Source organism: Acomys minous, assembly GCF_964271855.1.
Source record: "Acomys minous genome assembly, chromosome: 12".
Taxonomy (NCBI): Eukaryota; Metazoa; Chordata; class Mammalia; order Rodentia; family Muridae; genus Acomys; species Acomys minous.
Genome location: NC_140493.1, coordinates 101,055,214 through 101,074,458, shown reverse-complemented (window position 1 = coordinate 101,074,458; position 19,245 = coordinate 101,055,214). Strand labels below are relative to the sequence as shown.

Genomic DNA, 19,245 nt, shown 5'->3' with positions numbered 1-19,245 from the left:
GGGTTTAGTGCGTACCTTAATTTAAAAGTTGTAGGCTCAATTTTCTTTCTTTTTTTTTTTTTCTTTTTTTTGGGGGGGGTGGCTCAAATTTCTTAACCAATATATTTTATTACAACTTATTAGCTGAGCTTATGCCACTTACAACCCGACTAACCAAAACAATAGGAAATGAGGATTAAGGAACACAACAACATTATTGTAAGGATATCAGTTCTGAGGAGCGACTCTCCTGGCCTAATCAGCAGGATTTCTTCTGCTGGAGCCTGGAGTAACCAGAACCTGGAACCTCAGCAGCAGCCCAGAACCCTGAAGCCTTCCCTCAAGTGGGTCTCTCTGGGAGCGTCTCAAAGTGGAGCGATGAACAGCTAAAATTATCCGAAGTCTCCAAAAGCCCCGCCTCCAGTTCTGGGCTCATTTATCTATCTCCTCCCAGAGTCTGCTCACGGGATCTTTTCAGCTGGTAACAATCAAGCTCCTGCACTAGGTGGCTGGTCTTCTAATGGATTAACCTCACCTGTTCTCTCACAAGACCGTTCCGATCATGCACTTGGGATCCTAAAAAAACAGGTTTATCTCTCCTTCACTGAGTATAAATAACAATGAAAGATATTTGCTATTACTGTAGATGGGGAAAAAAACATGAAAATATGTTTTTGTTTTGTTTTTCTGGAGCAAAGTTAATTCAATAACAGATAGGACTGTTGCTACCATGGTTTTTGCTACTGTTGTCTTGTTGTTTTTATTTGTAACTGAGGCCTGGGCCAAATCATCCTTAGACACCTGTGAAAAGAAAGAGATTTTTTATTGTTCACAGAAATAGTATCTGCCTCATTGTTCCTGAAAATAAAAACACGTTGGTCTTAGTCACATGCATGGGCCTCTTGAGTTGTGTAGTCCCTTGTCATTTTGTGCATCACTAGTTGTCACTCTCTGGCCACAAACCCTAGACCAGTGTTTCTCAACCTTCCAGATGCTGCAACCCTTTAATGCAGTTCCTCACGTGGTGGTGACCCCAGCCATAAAATTATTTCATTGCTTCTTTGTTAACTGTAATTTTGCAACTATTATGAATTATAATATAAATATCTGATATGCAGGATATCTCTGATGTATGACCCTCAAAGAGGTCAAGATCCATAGCTTGAGAACCACTGTGCCTAGACAAATCTCTCTCTCTCTCTCTCTCTCTCTCTCTCTCTCTCTCTCTCTCTCTCTCTCTCTCATGTGTGTCTGTAACATGTGTGAGTATATGTATGCATGTGTATCTAGCTGTCAGAGAATAGCCTTGGACATCACTGATCAAGGTTGCTCACTGGTGTGAAACTCACTGGTTCACCTAGATTGGCGACCAGTGGAGCCCCAGAGATCTACTTTCCTCCACCTCTCCAGGGCTGGGATTTCAAGCACACACCACTGTGCCCAACATTATCTTTCGTATGTATTCTGGGGGCTCTAACTCATGCGCTTGTACTTGCAAGGCACGTGTCTTATTACTGAGATGCCTCCCCAGCCTCCGAGAAGACTTTCTGGACAAGTAAACAATGGACAAAGAGGAAACAGAAGAATGTTTCTCTAAGGATAAGCAACCAACAGTGACTAGCCCAAGACAATGTCAGCTTGTTGGTTTATTTTTTATCACCTACTAAAGAGCTTAAACTCTACAGAAGACCCTGAGTCACGGGAGTGGGAGTTTGGACTCACTGGAGTGGGACAGCTGGTGCCCACAGGGCTGTCTTCAAGGATTAATTAGAACCGACTTTCAAGGTTACACCTGCCCTTGGCTCCTGCTGTCTTCACTGTCTCCTGGTGAACAGCCTACGATGTGTACAGCCTCCCAGACATATTCCAGCTGCAGTGGCTGGGTTGCCCTCCATGCTTCCCAGCCATGATGGCTCGAGAGCTTCTAAAACCCCCGGCCCAACATAAGTGTTTCCCTCCCTCCAGTCGTTGCCATCAGGCGTTGTAGTCATAGCAACAGAAATGTAATGAAATCAAACTCCTCTGTAACTGCCACCTAAACCCAGGTCCTCCCTGTGGTTGGAGGAGAAGGAGAAAACAAAGTTTGTGTTTGGGGACAAATTGAACATTTTCTAAACACACACTCAGTAGAATGGCAGCAGAGTAGGTTCAGCGTCCCTTCTGCCTCTTGCAAGTGCTGGACCTTCTATGCCATGCCTTTTTTTTTTTTTAATTTCTCAGGGCCTCGGTGTTCTACTCTGCAAAAAGAGGTGGTTGGGTGAGACCGCCTCATCAGACGAAGCCTCCATGAATACCCCATCACTGCTACTGCCAAATGTGGCAACACACTGAAATATCCTGAGGAGTTTTAATTAAGAAAAAAACCTGGTTTCTGGAACCACGGAGATGGCTCAGTGTTTGCTGGATAAACACGAGGAGCTGAGCCCAAGTTCCCGGATCCACAGAAGTGGCAGACATGACTGTGCCATTTGTAAACACAGTATAAGGGGAGCGGGGTGAGAAGGACCCCGGAGGGCCTCACTGGCCAGCCAATCTATCCAGTGAGCTACAAGACTAGTGAGAAAGCCTATCTCAAAGAGTAATGTGGAGAGCAGTACCTGCCATCAACTTTTGATATCACATGCCCACACATGGGCATACACATCCATGTGCACACGTGTATATGCATTCACACACATGTGCACGCACGCACACATGCACACAAATGCACATACCCATACACTCATACATGGGTATATTCATACATGCTTGTGTGTACACACCCGCCCCGGCACCCTATCTCCTGTTAGTTGGCTGTTATGACTGGAGTGTGAAGACCACAAGGCTTCCCAGCTGATTCTAATTCTCAACCACGGTCGGGACCAAGACTTCATAGGAAATGCTGGTGAGACTGATCTTGCCACTTGGTAGTGCACTAATAAACAGGGCCGAGGATCAGAGCTCTGGGATGGAGACAGGGTGACCAGATTCAGTAAGACCCAAGAACTAAAGATAACCACACTGGACCATCGGGAGATGGCCAGGGGAAGGCTGGGGAAGGCGTAGGTGCAAACAGGGAGTGAGGTGATTAGGTATAGACTACACTTAAATTTGTCCTCTTAGCTGAGTGTGCTTGGCCCGGTAACTTTGTCTCTCTGAACCCGCTTTCTCGTTTGTAATATGAGCCTTGTGTGGACAGGAGGGGGGCTAACTGGGAAACTATGTTGGCAAGTCCCTTTCCAAACGCAGCCCTTGGTGGATGACCATCCACTGACTATGGAACCGACATTAAGCCCAGAGTAGGGCTTCCCTGCAGCAACTAAACAGAAGCTCCCGGATCCAATTAGGATTTTAGGTAAACAAGGAATACCTTCTCTTAAGTATACGTATGCCTCAAATATTGTTTTGTCTGACAATCCCGAGCTTGAGTCGTTTTATCAACTGTGAAAGCTCATGTTGTTTTATGACCTTGTTCGGTGTCTAATTAGTATGAAGACGTTCATTCTCGATACAAACCTTCTGGCATGCGTCCTACATATTTTTTTTTCTTGCTTGTGTCTTATTTTTCATTTTCTTGACAGGGTTTGCTGCGCAGAAGTTTTTAATTTTTGCGTTGCCACATGTTCCAATCCTTTTCTTTATGGTTTATGACTTTTTTTTTTTTTTTTGCCATGCTAGAAGTTTCCATTCAAGATTACACGACTATTCATCTACACTTTCTTGTAACGCTCTTGTGGCTTTATTTTTCACATTTAGAGCGTCTGGAATTTATTTTGGGGGGATGATGGCATTTTTTCCCTAAACAGCCAGCCAGTTGTTCCAAACACATTCAATAAATTATCTTTTTCCTTGCTTGTTTGAAAATGTCCTTTATCACACACCGTACTCTGAGATTTACATGGCTATAATTCTGGAAACTCTAGATCTGTTCCACTAATCTTTTTTTTTTTTCTATCCTTCTGGTAGGGCACTATTTAAATCACTGCAACTCTATAATGTGGTTTATTATCTATGAAGGCGAATTCTCCCTTGTTTCCTCTCTTTTTAAGGATTCCTCCCAGTCTCACTGTTGAAGTTTTCCAACACAAGTTTAGTTATTTTTTATCAAGTGCCCAAAGAAAGTGTTGAGATTTTGATGCATATTGGGGGGTTAACTTTCAGAAATATGTACAGAGAAAGGACTCCTACTATGGTGTACCCTTATCCAAGATCAGAGAGTCCTCTCCCTTTTAGGTTTCCTGTCCATCTTTAGAAAGCATTTTTCCTCATGTACATTTTTGTGCGGTTCTTCTTAAACGTATTCCTAGCAATGATATTCATAAAATTTTCTGTTTGATTATTTACACAGTATGAGCTCTTTTGTTAAAACAGAACATGGGAGCAGAAGAAAAAGAGGTGTGGGGGTGGGGGGAGAAAATACACAAATCTTATAGTTTTCCCTATGGCTATCTTTTTAGGGAGGTTCCCAGGACGATTCCATTTGGGACACTGTACAGGAAACCGTGTTTGCTTCAGGACACAACTCCCAAGCCTGGAGTGACAGAGGACTCACACACAGCTCTCTTACCACCTTCCTTCCCTGGTCAGCCTTCATTTTTGCCACACGAGACCCAGACTTGGTGATGACCAATCAGTGGTCCCGCGCCTCCCCACTGAGCGCCACCTCTGCTCTTGGTTCTGTAGGATCTTCGTTCTTCAGAAATTTCCTCCTCTTTGTTCTCTGGGAAGCTTTCTGTTAATGTGTTCCTCTGAACAGCGCCCGACATCTTCCTGACACACGTATTTGCTGAAAGATTTACATTTTCGATTTCCTCACTCCCGCCCCCCCCCCTTTTTGACTGTATACATAAAAGAGAATTGTAAATGTTTAGAAAAATCAAAGTTCTTCTTAGACACCTGCAGTTCATCTGTGTCTGGATCCTCCAATTCAAGCCAATAAAAGGCTAGAGGAATGAAGTGTAACAACCTGCCAGTTTTCTCGTTGGGGTTTCTTAGACTTTATTTCTTCTTTCTCTTGGAGTAGCTTCAAGTTCCCAGGGAAGTTTAGAAGTCTGTAATGCCTTGATGCCCTGCTTTTCATGACTGAGGCATGTGATGGAGACAACAGTGAGGTAGGGGCCGGTAAGGACATTGGGTGTTGTTGAGGTGGGGACACACCCTGTGTTTATTACATGTCACTCTCCTCACCCAGTACAGAGAGCTTTCACTGATCCTGCCTTTCTGCAGCTGCTATTATGCCTGCTCTCTGTTAATTAATTCACCCTCAGGAAAAAAAAATGAACACGGTCATTTCTAGATTTTTTCAGATGTATGTGTGTGTGTGTGAGAGAGAAAGAGACAGAGACAGAGACACAGAGACAGAGACAGAGACAAAGACAAAGACAGAGACACAGAGAGCGATACACTGGTGACCCCAGAAATCAGGGGCCTGAGGCAGGAAGATCATAACTCTGAGACCAACCTGGGCTATATTGCAAGATTCTGTCTCAAAAACAACAGTGAAATTTCTAAAGAAAAAGCAAAGAGATGGCTCAGCTGGTGAAGACGGCTTGTTGGCAAGCCTGGTGGATGATGGGAGTTTAATACTGGGGACCTACATAATGGCAGGAGAGAACTGACTCCTGTAAGTTGTCCTCTGACCTCCACACATCACCTGTTGTGGCATGTGCACATGTGCACACACAGACACATGAACAAATCAAAAAAATGTTAAGGCTGAGAATCTCAGAGCTATCCTTAACACAGATGTGGAAGGAGGAGGGCAGAGTTAGTAGTTTACTCCTAGCCCACATCAGGGGAAGCTTGCTGAGTCCTAACTTCTAGGGTTTCTGGATTGTTCTAGGGAACAATGCTGATCTTCTGGTGGCCACCAAGGCCAGTGATGACCACATAACACTCTACTGGCTCCACTGCCTTGCAAGTCACCCCAAGCCAGATTGCCAAGAGAGCCGTGCTCTAAGTGTCCCACTTGCATCATCACCGACCCAAAGGAAAAGAAAACACCCAATGGTATTTCTAGCACCTCGCCTAAAAAACAGGTTCTATCTTCCAAATCTCTCACCAGGACCCTTTCAGGGAGATCTGAACTCTAAATCAACTTTTCCCACAGTTCCCACCTTGTAATTTCAAGGGAGTGGGCCATGTCATGATTGCCCCCAGGCTTATGTGACATCATAACATCCTAAGACTAAGATGACTTCCGACATCAGTAGGCAGTGTAACCTAGTGGAACCAGTATCCTATATATAGTAGTCTGCAGTTGACCAGAATGTCGCATGCTATACAGCTACTCAGCAACAAGGTGTGTCACAAGGCCTATAAGTTTGGAGACACCACAGTTAAAGAGGAGAATGACTCTTACATCCAAATCTCACCCCTGACACAGAGCCTCTGTGGAGCACTGCTCCACAGTCCTCGCACCCTGGTCTCATGGGAGAGTCTCTTTCTATTCAGCTTATCAGGAGAACAGCTGGGAATTCCAGGGCAGTTGGGGAAGCGATCTCACGGGTCCCTCTCTTCCCCCCCCCCCCATAATCTTTTATTGCTCTGAAGTTCATTGTCTTACTCTTTCCTCTCCTCCCCAGCTCCATCCTTTCGCTCACCCAGATCTTGTGGGAAACGGCATCTGGAGAGGGAGCTGTGCTCCCTGGGAATGATGCTGGATGTGGAGACCTCAGTCAGAAGCCCAGCTGACAGCATCACTTCCGCCTTCCACATCTGCTCTTTCTGGTTCAGTTTGGAGCGGTTTCAAGGCTCAACACAGCTAAGGCTCAGGGCTCTTTCCTTGATTTCTGCTTTTCCTCTCTTGTGCATTCCCCAGGAACTGTCAAGGGGATGGGAATCAGATAGCAACAGTGCGCTGAGGCTCTGAAACTTAAAAAAAAAAAAAAATTGGAAAAAAAATCCCAGGGAGTCCGTTCCCTTTGGCTCCAAGTTCACATATGGTCAGCACATTAGAGACCTTGTTCAAACGACCACATCAGGATTGGGGTGGGGGGCAAGGCTTGGGACTTCTGCCATTAACACACATTGCTTTCCCTAAATCATGTGGGCAGTCATGGCTCTGTGCCCTCCTGTCTGCTGCAGGTTTGACCATGATGTGGGTCTTAGTGCAACATGATGCCTCTTATAGGATGGTCTTCCTCAAGAGATAGAGTAGCAGGCTTCGTGAACGATTGCTTCCAGACCCAACAAAGAGAAACACATGTGTTTGAGATGTTTGCCATTCTTCTCCATTGCACCGTAAAGGAGCCAACTTCATTTTGCACAATACTGTTTGATAACACCCGTGTATGTGTGTGTGTGTGTGTGTGTGTGTGTGTGTGTGTATGCACATGTGTGTGTGCGCATGTGTGTGCATGCATGCATGAGTATGTGTGTGTGCGTTCTGTATTTATAGACCCAGGAAAGGACCTACTTGGTCAGTGTGAGATAATTTCACAAGCAAAATGGAACCAGATGTGATATCTTCTTATTCGGCTCTTCAAACCCCAGCAATCAAATTCCCAAGGTCTCTTTACCGGGGTTTTCTGGTATCTACCAGCGGCTGTCTTTTCAAGGTACCTAAGAAGCAGGGGTGTGTGGGATTTGAGGAAGTTGGTTCTCAGCATTCTCAAGCTCGGAGAAAAAGCAAGGCAGATGCTTCTCCTTTTGGAATAGAACAGCCCAGTCAGGCGGTAGTCTTAACTACTGTTAGCTAAGCTGTTCTTCCAACTTCCCAGAAGTGACTCACTCAAAACTCCAAAGCAAAGGAAATGGGAATGGGTGACTCGAAAGGGCAGAACTTTCTTTTCATCTCAGTTCCTGTAGTTGCTTTTGTTGTTGTTGGTTTGTTTGCTTGCCTACCTGCTTGCTTGCATCAGTGGTAGACCTGCCGTTCACAGTGGCATGGCTATTGCACTACACCAAAATACCCAGCCAAGGGAAGAAGTGGGAACTGAAATCTTGGCTATGTGATACTTGTCAAGCCAGGTACCCCAGCATGCTATTTATAAACGAAAGAAGAGAAACCTCATGATTCCCCCACAAAGAACCTAATTGTTCACTGAATTGGCTTTATATTTTCAGAAGAAATGCTTCTCTTCCCCCCTCCTCCCCCTCCACCCCTCCACCCCCACCCCCTCACCTCCACCCAGCCCCGAGAAGCTGTTGGTGTCCATGGTGCCTGGAAGACTGTCAATAGCCTGAGAGATGGATATGCAAATGCAAGAGAATATGCTGTGTGCCCCTATTTGTGGATGAGTACCTCTCAGTGAGCCCCACTCCTGTGCTCTCCTGTATTTGGGGACTGTCTTTGGGAAGCCCCAAAATAGCTCACCAGAAGAGGTTTAAATATAGGATGGAAACCATGTGGCGCTTGTACCACCGTGACTCTTTCTGTGGCAGACATAACTAATCAATTCCAGAGCTCTTTAACACCGAGCTCAAGTGGGCCTAGAGTCCTTCTGAGCCCACCACTACAAACTGAGTGGATTCTTTATACAAGAGAGATTTCTTTGCTCTCAGTCAGAACTAGCTACAGCCACAGTAACGCTACATAACAAAACACCCTAAAAAAAAAAACGTGTATCCCTTCTCACCATCTTTGGCCAGCTAGGGTTTGGCTTTGGTACAGCTGGGCTTGGCTTCCCATCAGAGGCTGGGCTCAGATCTGCTCAATGTGTGCCCGTTCTGGAACCCTGCCAGGAGCTCACAGCTCACTACAGCACATTCATTCTTCTTACGTCAAAAGAAAGAGACACGAGAGGACCAGTCCAAAGCATAAGCACCCCTTTTCTTTCCTTTTAGACAGTGCTGGGGGTGAACCCAGGACTTAAAATGTATGCCTGCTAGGTAAAGTGCTCTACCACTGAGCTGTACTCCTTACCTGATGTGTTTCTAGTCTGCTGACATCATGTCCACCAGCATCTCTTTACTTGAAACAAACAACGATGAGCCCCAAAATCAGAAGGTGGGAGATACATCCCTCCTAGTCCAAGACCAAGACCAGGGTGAAGAATTGTGACCAAGCTTTGGCACAGCCATGTCATTTTTCAGGGATGGGATCAAACCACATTTGGTGTGATGTCCTATGCCCAGCTGGCTCTCCTTTAATATCATCATCAGATCCACCTTCCTTAGCCATGCATGCGTTCTCCCGGACTAGAGGGATGGACAACAGAACGTTTGAGCCCAGAATATAGGATGGAAACGATATGGCGCTTGTACCACCGTGACTGTTTCTGTGGCAGACATAACTAATCAATTCCAGAGCTCAAGTTGGCCTAGGAGTCCTTCTGAACCCATCACTACAAACTGAGTGGATTCTTTATACAAGAGAGATTTCTTTGCTCTCAGTCGGAACTAGCTTATATGCAGAGGCGACTTATATGGCCTGGCTAGTGAGCTTGGGGAGTAGTGCTGTTTGAGCTAAATCCCAGGAATGGCTTTGTTCAAGGAAAGGGGACACATGAAGAGGGAGAAAAAGACCTGGCAAGATTAGAAGTCTGGGCTTCCGGGTGAGTGAGAAGACTAGGTAATGAGGTAGAAGGAGCTCAAACGATAGAGTGCTAGGCCAGAATGCGTGAAACTCTCGTTTTGATGCCTGACGCCAAATAAACAGGAAGTGGTGGTACATGCCTACAGCTTCAAAACACCTGGGAGGTATAGACACAGGGATCAGAAGTTCAAGGCCAGTTTTGACTACAGCAAGTGGGAGGGTAGCCTGAGCTACATGAGACTCAAAAGCATAGCAGAAGAAATGACATTTGAAGTAAGAGTCCTCACACTAGAATTCTGTGTCAGCCAGAGACTGTCAACACAGAATGCTTCTCACTCATCAAAAGCTAAGTGTGTCCTCAGGCCATGACGCGCCATCACCATCATCAAAGCTTAACTCAGAAAAAAAAACGACAGAGCCAGGATCTTCCCCTCCAGGAGTTCGTGAGCTAGAAACACCAGGCAAAAAAGATAGAGAGCCCAGGTGTCAGTGGCAGGCAGGTTGCTGAGGGAGTTCCCATGATGGGTGAGGGAACCCAGGGACCAACATCAGGGCCCCCTGGAGGAAGAGAGAGGGTGCTATTCCATCAGAAAAGTCTGCGGCTTAATGAAGACGTGGAACGTGCTGTGGGCTAAGCTGGGGTGGGTCGGGAAGGGAAGGGAAGGGAAGGGAAGGGAAGGGAAGGGAAGGGAAGGGAAGGGAAGGGAAGGGAAGGGGCAGGGAAGGGAAGGGAAGGGAAGGGAAGGGAAGGGAAGGGAAGGGAAGGGAAGGGAAGGGAAGGGAAGGGGCAGGGAAGGGAAGGGAAGGGAAGGGAAGGGAAGGGAAGGGAAGGGGCAGGGAAGGGAAGGGAAGGGAAGGGAAGGGAAGGGAAGGGAAGGGAAGGGAAGGGAAGGGAAGGGGCAGGGAAGGGAAGGGAAGGGAAGGGAAGGGAAGGGAAGGGAAGGGAAGGGAAGGGGCAGGGAAGGGAAGGGAAGGGAAGGGAAGGGAAGGGAAGGGAAGGGAAGGGAAGGGAAGGGAAGGGAAGGGGCAGGGCAAGCTTGGGATCTTACCAGGGTATGCAGCTTAATTCACTGTCAAGAGCTCAGTGCCAAGGCAACAAAGCAGCTTGGGAACAGTGTAAAGTTTTCCCCTTAAGAAAAGTTGCGCTGCCTTGAAAACATAACTTACAGAGGCTTAAAGAGAGGACTCAGTCATGTGCTTGCCATGCAAGCATGAGGAGATGAGTTCAATACCCAGACCCTGCTGGACACAGTAGCACACATCTGTCGTCTCAGAGCTGAGGAGGCAGGGACAAGACCCCAGGAGCTCAGTGGCCAGCCAGTCTGGCCAAGTCAGTGAATAGCCCTGGCTCAAAAATGGAGGAAGACACCTGTTGTTGAACTCTGACCTCTATTGTACCTGGACCCACATGAAAGGGTATGTACAAACATACAAGATACCTGCTCCCCCCCCCCCACACACACACAAAAGCCTTGACAATGGTCAGAGTGAAAGGAAAGGATGTGCTTGTTTGTAGCTCAGCTGGTAGAATGCTTTCCTAGAATGCACAAAGCCCTGGGTTTTATACCCAGCACCACAGGAACCTGCCACGGTGGGAGGCAGAAGCAGGATGCTCAGGAGGTCTGGATCATTCTTAGCTACATAGTAAGTTCAAGGCCAACCTAGACTACATGAGACTATGTCTGGGAGAGGAGGTACTGGGGAGACTGTTATATCTTATCAGACATCTTTTCAGAGGGAATTAACAAAGCGGGGTGTGTATGTGTGTGTGTGTGTGTATGTGTGTGTGTATGTGTGTGTGTATGTATGTGTGTGTATGTGTGTGTATGTGTGTGTGTATGTGTGTGTGTATGTGTGTGTGTATGTGTGTGTGTATGTGTGTGTGTGTGTATGTGTGTGTGTATGTGTGTGTGTGTGTGTATGTGTGTGTATGTGTGTGTATGTGTGTGTGTATGTGTGTGTGTGTGTGTGTGTGTGTGTGTGTATGTGTGTGTGTGTGCGTGTGACCTACATTCCTCATGGTGTGGACAGGGTGCCCCTGACAGGCTGGACTCTGTGTTTTGTGGACTACCACAAACATGTGAAGACTATACTGTGATCTGTGATCTCCATTTACGAATGAGGACACAACGCATCCAGGGCCTCACTGCTAGAGAACTGACGGTTCTAGGAGTTGGAGCGAGGCACCTGGATCTAGACTAGCCACCTTAACCACACACTACTATCACGTCTCTAAAAGGTGTCACTTGCCCAAAAGACCCAGCAGACACTGCTGTTTGATTATACCCAGCCAGCAACTGCGATGCCTTTGTGAGTCTCCATTATGCGAATAGAGCCATCAGATCTGCGGCCACGCAGAATACTGCTGTGAACGCACAGCAGACCTAACTCAACCAAGACCCTTGGGAAAGGTCAGCCTCCTATCAAATGAGCTCTCCCCCCACCCCATCTTCTGTCCGCTGCAGAGTCCCAGCGTGTTTTCTTCCCTTGTGAAGTCAAGTGCTCCCCGGCAACCGAAGGGAGGCTGAGAGAACGGCGCTGTCCCTTTCAAGCTGGTCTGCCGCGTAGGCAGGTGAGTCATTGATTTCCCTCTGTCTTCCACAGAGCGCTGCCACAGGTACATGGATTAAAGGCTAGGAAGAAAGACCGTATTGAATGGTCCGGGTTGAAAGGAAACTTTTGAAACAGGTTTGAAGACTCCAGTCGGGGGGTTGGTTTGGAGAGTGAAATGCCAGCGACACCAGCTCCAGCTCCCTCGCCTTGTTTAGATGTGGTTGAGAGGGAAGTTACATAATTACCACGCAGCCCCAAAGCTGAAAGGGAGGAGACCGCTTTCTTGTGTCTTTCTTTGGTTTGAGGCTGCCTGTGCGTGCTCTTCTGCAAGTCCAACTTGGAGATGGCGTTTTTTTCTTAAAAAAAAAAAAAAGTGATTACGATTTTGATCCAGTATCAAATGCCACAGATGCCAAGGCTCCAAAGAACAGCCTCAACCTCATGGGAGGCAGTTGACAAGCCCAGGAGAGGTGGGTGGGAGGGAAGCTACCTGACCTTGCTGCAGGATATAGCCATGGCCTGCTTTGAGATCCTGTGGAACACACTAGGGGAAACTGTCTCCAGTAGAGGCCAGTGGAGGAGAGGATGTGAGAGTCTTGAGGGGTGGGAGTGGGGGTGGGGGAGTTATCTTAGGGAAAGGAAAAGTAGAGCAAAGTGTTCAAGACTGCCCAGCAAGAAACATTAGTATATATCCATAAGTGCCATGTGAATACCCACCCTTGTCTTGGAGCTGTGCTAAATTGTGTGACAAACCCTTTTAGCCACTTTTGACAGCAACTTTGGGAAACAATCCTAACAAAGGGAAAGAAAAGAAAGTGAGCTCATCGGGTTCCTCCTCCCAGACTGATGGTTTGGTTTTCTGAGAGAGGTCTTGGCAGGTGAGATGGCTCAGTAAGGGCTCTTGCCATTTAAGACCGATTTGGGCTCCACCCCCAGAACCCACACTTTGGCGAGAACTACACAGGATGATGATGATGATGATGATGAAGAAGAAGAAGAAGAAGAAGAAGAAGAAGAAGAAGAAGAAGAAGAAGAAGAAGAAGAAATGAAATAATTTTTAAAAGAAATGACCAGAAGGGAGAAAAGAAGAGAATTATTTGCTTTTTCCTCCCTCCCTCCTATTGCTGGGGGTACTGAATCCAGGGCCTCATGCTGGACCAACTAGACAAGTGCTTTAGCACTAAGCCTTGGCTCTCTCTTCACTTTTTATTCTGGGACAGGTGCTCACTAAAGCTGCCCAGGCTGGCCTTGAACTCTCTCTGCTGCCAAGGTTGGCACTGTGGGCCTGTGACATGAGGCCAGCTGAGAAAGAGAATTTTGTGTACAGAAGAGTCTGACTGCTGGTACCAGCCTCCCAAAATGTCCCATGGGTTTCCTGGAACAACAGCCATCCCAGACAGAGGCCAGAAGAGTCACAATGGAAATTATCCCTCCATACGAAAGCACAAAGCTAGTCAGAGTGAACCCTGACCTTCCCAAAGCTCCCGTGAAGTGAACGTTCGTATCCCTTGCTCTGCAGATGAGAAAGAAGAACCGTGCAGAGCCCTGCCGTCATCAGCATAGTCATCCATGCTAGAGCACTTCCGGCTTTCAAACCGCCCTGCTCATTAACTAGCAGATCCATTCAATAAGCCCGCCATGGCTGAGTGGACTTTGCACTCTTACCCAAGCACCCGTGTTCTTTTTTTTTTTTTTTAAGATTTATTTTTTTTATGTATGCAGTGCTCTGTCTGCATGTACACCTGCAGGCCAGAAGACGACATCAAATTACACTATAGATGGCTGTGAGCCACCATGTGGTTACTGGGAATTGAACTCAGGGACCTTTGGAAGAGCAGGCAGTGCTCTTAATCTCTAAGCCATCTCTCCAGCCCCTCCCCCGTCCAACCCCGTGTTCTTTATGGATTCCAAGTTGATTAAGATTCTCCCAAGACATCAGGCAGCTTGCGGTGACTGTGGAAGGATGAGGAGAAGGTATGTGGAGGAAAGCGTTCTCCTACTTGAAAGTGGATAGATGGAGGCGAGACCAAGTCGCGTGTCTGACGTGGGACTACAAGATGACTAGACGTCAGCCTGTGGTCTGGATCATTTCGGATGCTCAGTCAGACGCACTTCCCTTCTCCTTCCACGGAGTCCTCTCTGAGTCTGACCCCCATTACGCTCAAGGTACAATCCACAGCAGCTACTCCCTCCAACTGTGTCTTCCCACAGAGCCATGTTACGCCCCGACAAGCTTGTGGCTTCTTCCTGCCTCCCCGTGGAAGCACCTTGTGTGTGTACGCATGTGCAAGTGTGTGTGTGAATATGTTCATAAGTGTGGACAGGCACATGAATGGCAGCCAGGGGTTGACTTCAGGGAGACACTTCAATTTGTTCTCCACCTTAAGTTTTTGAGGGAGAGTCTCTCATTGAGCCTGTAGCTCATCAACTCAGATCGACTGGCCAGCAACCTGGGGGGGGGGGGTGAAATTCTCCTTTCTCTGCCTCCCCAGTGTGGGGGTTACAAACAAATGTCGCCATCTCTGGCTTTTTCATGAGGGTTCATGGGGTCTAAACTCAAAGCCTCATGTTTGTGTGGCAGACACATTACCCAGTGGGCACCGTTATCTGAACCCCTGATAGGTATTACTTTGAAGCCAAGATGGCGTATTAATCTTTTCTCATTCTTCAAATAGTATGTTCCTGCCTTTCTGAAAGCACCTGCAACACACAGATGCAACAGAAACATGGTTTGTTGAGTAAATGCTTATCATTCTGAAAAAACTGCTAACCTACTTTCCTGAAATTCCCTCTTCCTGTGACAATTTTTATATCTTAACTTGGTTAATTCATTACTCTAAGCTTATAAAATGCTTCTGTGAATACCGCGCTCTTTTCCCCCAAAAGGTTTCCTTGTTTGTATTTCTATTTATAAATCCTGTTGCATGTAAGGAAGCTAATTACTGGGTGTGCCACACGGCGGCACCTTGCTTGCAACAAGTGTCCTGTCATGTTTTGCGATGCGATCTGCTGTTGGAGTCTCTTGGCAGCATTTATCTCAAGGCCATTAGAGGGACATAAGTGCTTCACCTCATTATCTATGCTGACCTGCTGAAACTGTCTCCTGACAGGCTGTAGGACTTGTTGACTGGCCTTTTTGAAGAGTATTTCCAGGGAGCCAGGGAGAGGGCTTGGTTGGTAGGGTGCTTGTTGCACAAGCATGTAAGAGCTGGGTATGGTAGTACAAATCAGTAACCCCAGCAGAAGGAAGGCAGAGACAGGAAGAGCTTTTGGGGTGTGCCAGCCAGTCAGTCTAGCCCAATTGGTGAGCTCTGGGTTCATTGAGAGAACCTCTCTCAAACGAATAAGTAAATAAATAAATAGACAGTCAACACAGTCAACGTCAGCCTCTGGACTTTACATGCATGCCTATACACATGCACAACACACACACACACACACACACACACACACACAGTAGCAGGAAGCCTACGGACATGTACCTTTAATCCCAGTTATCCAAGATTCAGAGGCAAACAAGCTCAATGTCTATCTAGAAACTTAGATCCTGTCCCCAGATAAAATATACAAAAGGAATTGGAAAACATAGCTCAGTGGAAGGGTTCTTGCACAGCATACACAAGGCCCTAAGTTCAATTACTGAAATAGCAAAAAAACAAAACAAAACAAAATAAACAAAAACAACAACAACAAAAAAACCCAAACCAAACCAACCAATGAACAAAACTGTAGGAATCTTCCCATTTTGACACGTTAGTACATGTGACGCTGCTCTTGCTCACAACTTCTTCATCTCTATTTTCCTGTCTTGAAAAGTTATTCATGGGCGAGTTGAAATGAGCTGTCACTGTCAACGTTACAACCCACAAGCAGTGTAATAAATCACAGTTGCCACAGCTCCCAAGGTGACGTCAGTCTGTAGCCCTTGAGTACGTGGCATTTTTATAGCCTCCCAAGTCACTGATTAAATGATCTATCCTGTTCACTGTCATTTCCTAACCCCCCCACCCCATCTCAGTAGCGTCAAGCATCCCTTTTCTAATATAAAAGACACTAAGTAACTAAGGCCTACGAGGGTTGCCTATTCCAGAGGAGAGCACTCAGAGTGTGGTCCATGGACACTGGCCCGTGAATTCGCTTGACTTGGCCTTGACATCTTGACTAGCACAGTGGGTCAGTGGGCTTGCCTCATGAAACAGCACACAGATCAATTCTCAACTATTTACTGCCTTTCAAACCCCTAAAACAAGGGTGAAGTCCTTCATCTCTAAACCAGGCCCAGTTGCCTCCCAAGGGCTTCTGTGCTTTAGGAATAGCTCCAGATGAGTCTTACATAGAAGGAGAACACAGTGGTGACCCCCTCCCCCATACAGTACCCCAACACTGGAGGGGAACTGATAAGTGGGTCCTTTAAAGCTCAGTGGCCATTTCATGGCTGTATCAATAAACTTTGGGGCTAGTCTCAAGGCTAAAAGGGTGAAGAGTGCTTAAGAAAGACAAAGGACACTAGCTTCTGGCCTTCACATGTTTGTGAATATGTGCCTTTCTACACAATGTGCGTGTACACACACACACACACACTGGGGGGTATGGTGGACCACACTTGTTATCTTTTTTTTTTAAGAGCAATTTTTAAAAGAATATTTATTTATTATTTATACAGTATTTTGCCTGCATGTCTACAGAAGAGAGCACCAGATCTCAGTATAGATGGTTGTGTTCCACCATGTGGTTGCTTGGAATTGAACTCAGGACCTTTGGAAGAACAGCCCATCTTCTTAACCTCTGAGCCATCTCTCCAGCCCCCAACACTTGTTATCTTGTGGTCTCCATGCTACGGAGATGAGATTTTTGGATCCCTGTGACTTACTGCCAAGCTAGCCCACCTGGTGAGTCCCAGGTCAGTAAGTCACCTTGTCTCAAACAAAACAAGACAACCTAAAACAAACAAATGAAACAAAAACAAAAACCGAAGGCAATTGGTATGTAGGGGCAACACCCAAGGCTGTCCTCCTACCTCCACATGTACACACACATACACACAAGTGCACGTACACCTGCACACATTGTGTACCTGGACACACAGGAACACGCGCACATCCATACACACGATGCGAGAATGTCTGGAGCAGGCGTGTTCACTTAGGAGGAGGGAAGAATTGTCCATTGGGTGATGATAACTATAATAACAGTTTCTCCTGGTCCTCAATTTAGTTTTGAATTTGTAAAAGGCATCAATATAGCCTTTGGGACATAACCACAAAAGTGTTCTCCCCCCCCCCCCCCCGAGAAAGCTTCAGTGCCCAGAGGCCACTCCTGGTGCCATTCTTACCTCTGCCCTTCTTAGCTCTCTCCCTGCCCCCTTCTATGTCTTCCAAATTGGAATCAAACATTCAAGTGAAAAACACTCTAAACCTCAGCCCAAGAACAATGGGTAAATAATTAAGAAAAGATTGCTGATCTTTAAATAGACGGTCCCACACATGTTCGATGCGTAGGGAGGCAGACAAAAGAAAGCTCCTCACTTGAATCATTTTATTCTTTTCATGCATACGGGTTTCTAAGAACCAGTTCCTGCTGTGGGTGTCTTAGCTGCTAGCTTGGCATCGATGGGCAGTGAGGTCAGTGAATAGGAGGGTATCCTTTGGCCAGGGCCTGCACACTTCGTTCTGTACTTTCCAGTAACCCCAAAAGGAAATCACATAACACCAGATCCCCACAGAAAAAGTCCAGATTCAAGAATTGTCTTACGTGAGTAAGTCTGGAGTCAGTTCTGCTTGGAAGCAGGGGATGGCCAGGAAATAACAGCTCAGCTTCCTTCAAATCTAAGCTTCTAGAAAAACCAACTAGAAACTAAAGGTATCTGCCGGGCGTGGCAGCACACGACTTTAATCCAGCACTTGGCAGGCAGAGGTAGATGGATTACTGTGAGTTCGAGGCCAGCCTGGACTACAGCAAGTCCAGGGTAGCCAAGGCTACACAGAGAAACCCTGTCTCAAAAACAAAAAACAAACAAACAAAACAAAACAAAAACCAAACAAAACCAAACCAAACAAACAAACAAAAACTAAGGGTATCTATAGATTGCTTTAGGTGGGACAAATTTAAAATGCTTTTTGAGCTAAGTCTGGCTCCAACTTTTTTCTTAAACAATGTGCAGGCCAATAGCATGTCCCTTCCTGCCTCTCTGATCGCTTGCCTGCCTGTTGCCTGCTGCCTGCCTACATGCCCACTTGCGTGCTACAGCCTGCCTTCCTGCCTGCCTGCCTACCTTCAGACCTACCTACATACCTGCCTACCTGTCTGCCTGCCTGCTGCTTGCCCTCTGCCTGCTGCCTTCTTGCTGCTTGCCTGCCTGCCTCCCTTCCTCCCTGCCTGCCTGCTTGCCTGCTGCCTGCCTCGCTGCCTTCCTGCTGCCTGCCTCCCTGCCTGCCTGCTTGCCTGCTGCCTGCCTCCCTGCCTTCCTGCTGCCTGCTGCCTGCCTCCCTGCCTTCCTGCTGCCTGCTGCCTGCTGCCTGCCTTCAGAGCTACCTACCTGCCTGCCTTACCCTCTTTCTTTTCCCTGTTGCTATTCTTTTTTTCCTTTCCCCCTCCCCACCTCCCCCTTTCTGTGTCCTTCATACTTTCCTTGCCTCTCCTTTTCCCCTCCACTCCTCTTCAGACCTTTTTCTTCTACCTCTTTTCTTTCTCTTGTTTCCCTTCCTGTTTTGCTTCTTGGCTCTTGCTCGTCTTTTCTAACTCTTCATTATTCTTTTCCTTAGTTTCTCTCGCTCTTTACTTTTTTCTTTTCCCTTTCTCCTCCTCATTCGGCTTTCTTCCCAATTTTTATTTCTCCCCGTCCTGTGTCTTCCTTTCTTCCATTTTCCTGTCATTCCTTCCCCCCCTCTCCCCCGCTCCCTTTTACTTAGTTTTCCTTTAAAAACACTCTAGGTGTGTGGGCAAATCTTCCCCTTAAATTTGTCCCATGCTCTCATTCTTAGTCATCAGCTCCAAGCTACATAAACAAAGAAAAACAGGAGGTTTTTAAAAAAGCATTTTTTACTTCCGAGGCAGTAAAACATTTTGATTGAACATAACTTAGTAAAATTAGTGAAACTGCTAAACTTGCCCCCCCCCCCCACCAGCTCTTTCCTTTGCAGAGCTGATCCATGCAAGTTTCTTTAAACTCTCTGAAGCATTAAATCCTCATTAATATAAACCCAGTGTATTTATGGTGTCAACGTATGTTTCAGAAAAGCCAAAAGCAACCGTTACAC

General features: G+C 46.6%; 1 long non-coding RNA gene across 1 annotated transcript; it reads right to left on the bottom strand.

Annotated features, from left to right (window-relative positions):
* Positions 1-722: 722 nt before the first annotated feature.
* Positions 723-12,340, bottom strand: LOC311580133. Its single transcript, XR_014773378.1, has 3 exons — positions 12,235-12,340; positions 6,561-6,831; positions 723-780 (listed from the first exon to the last, which is right to left on the bottom strand). It is a non-coding gene; the product is annotated as an uncharacterized lncRNA (long non-coding RNA).
* Positions 12,341-19,245: the final 6,905 nt, after the last annotated feature.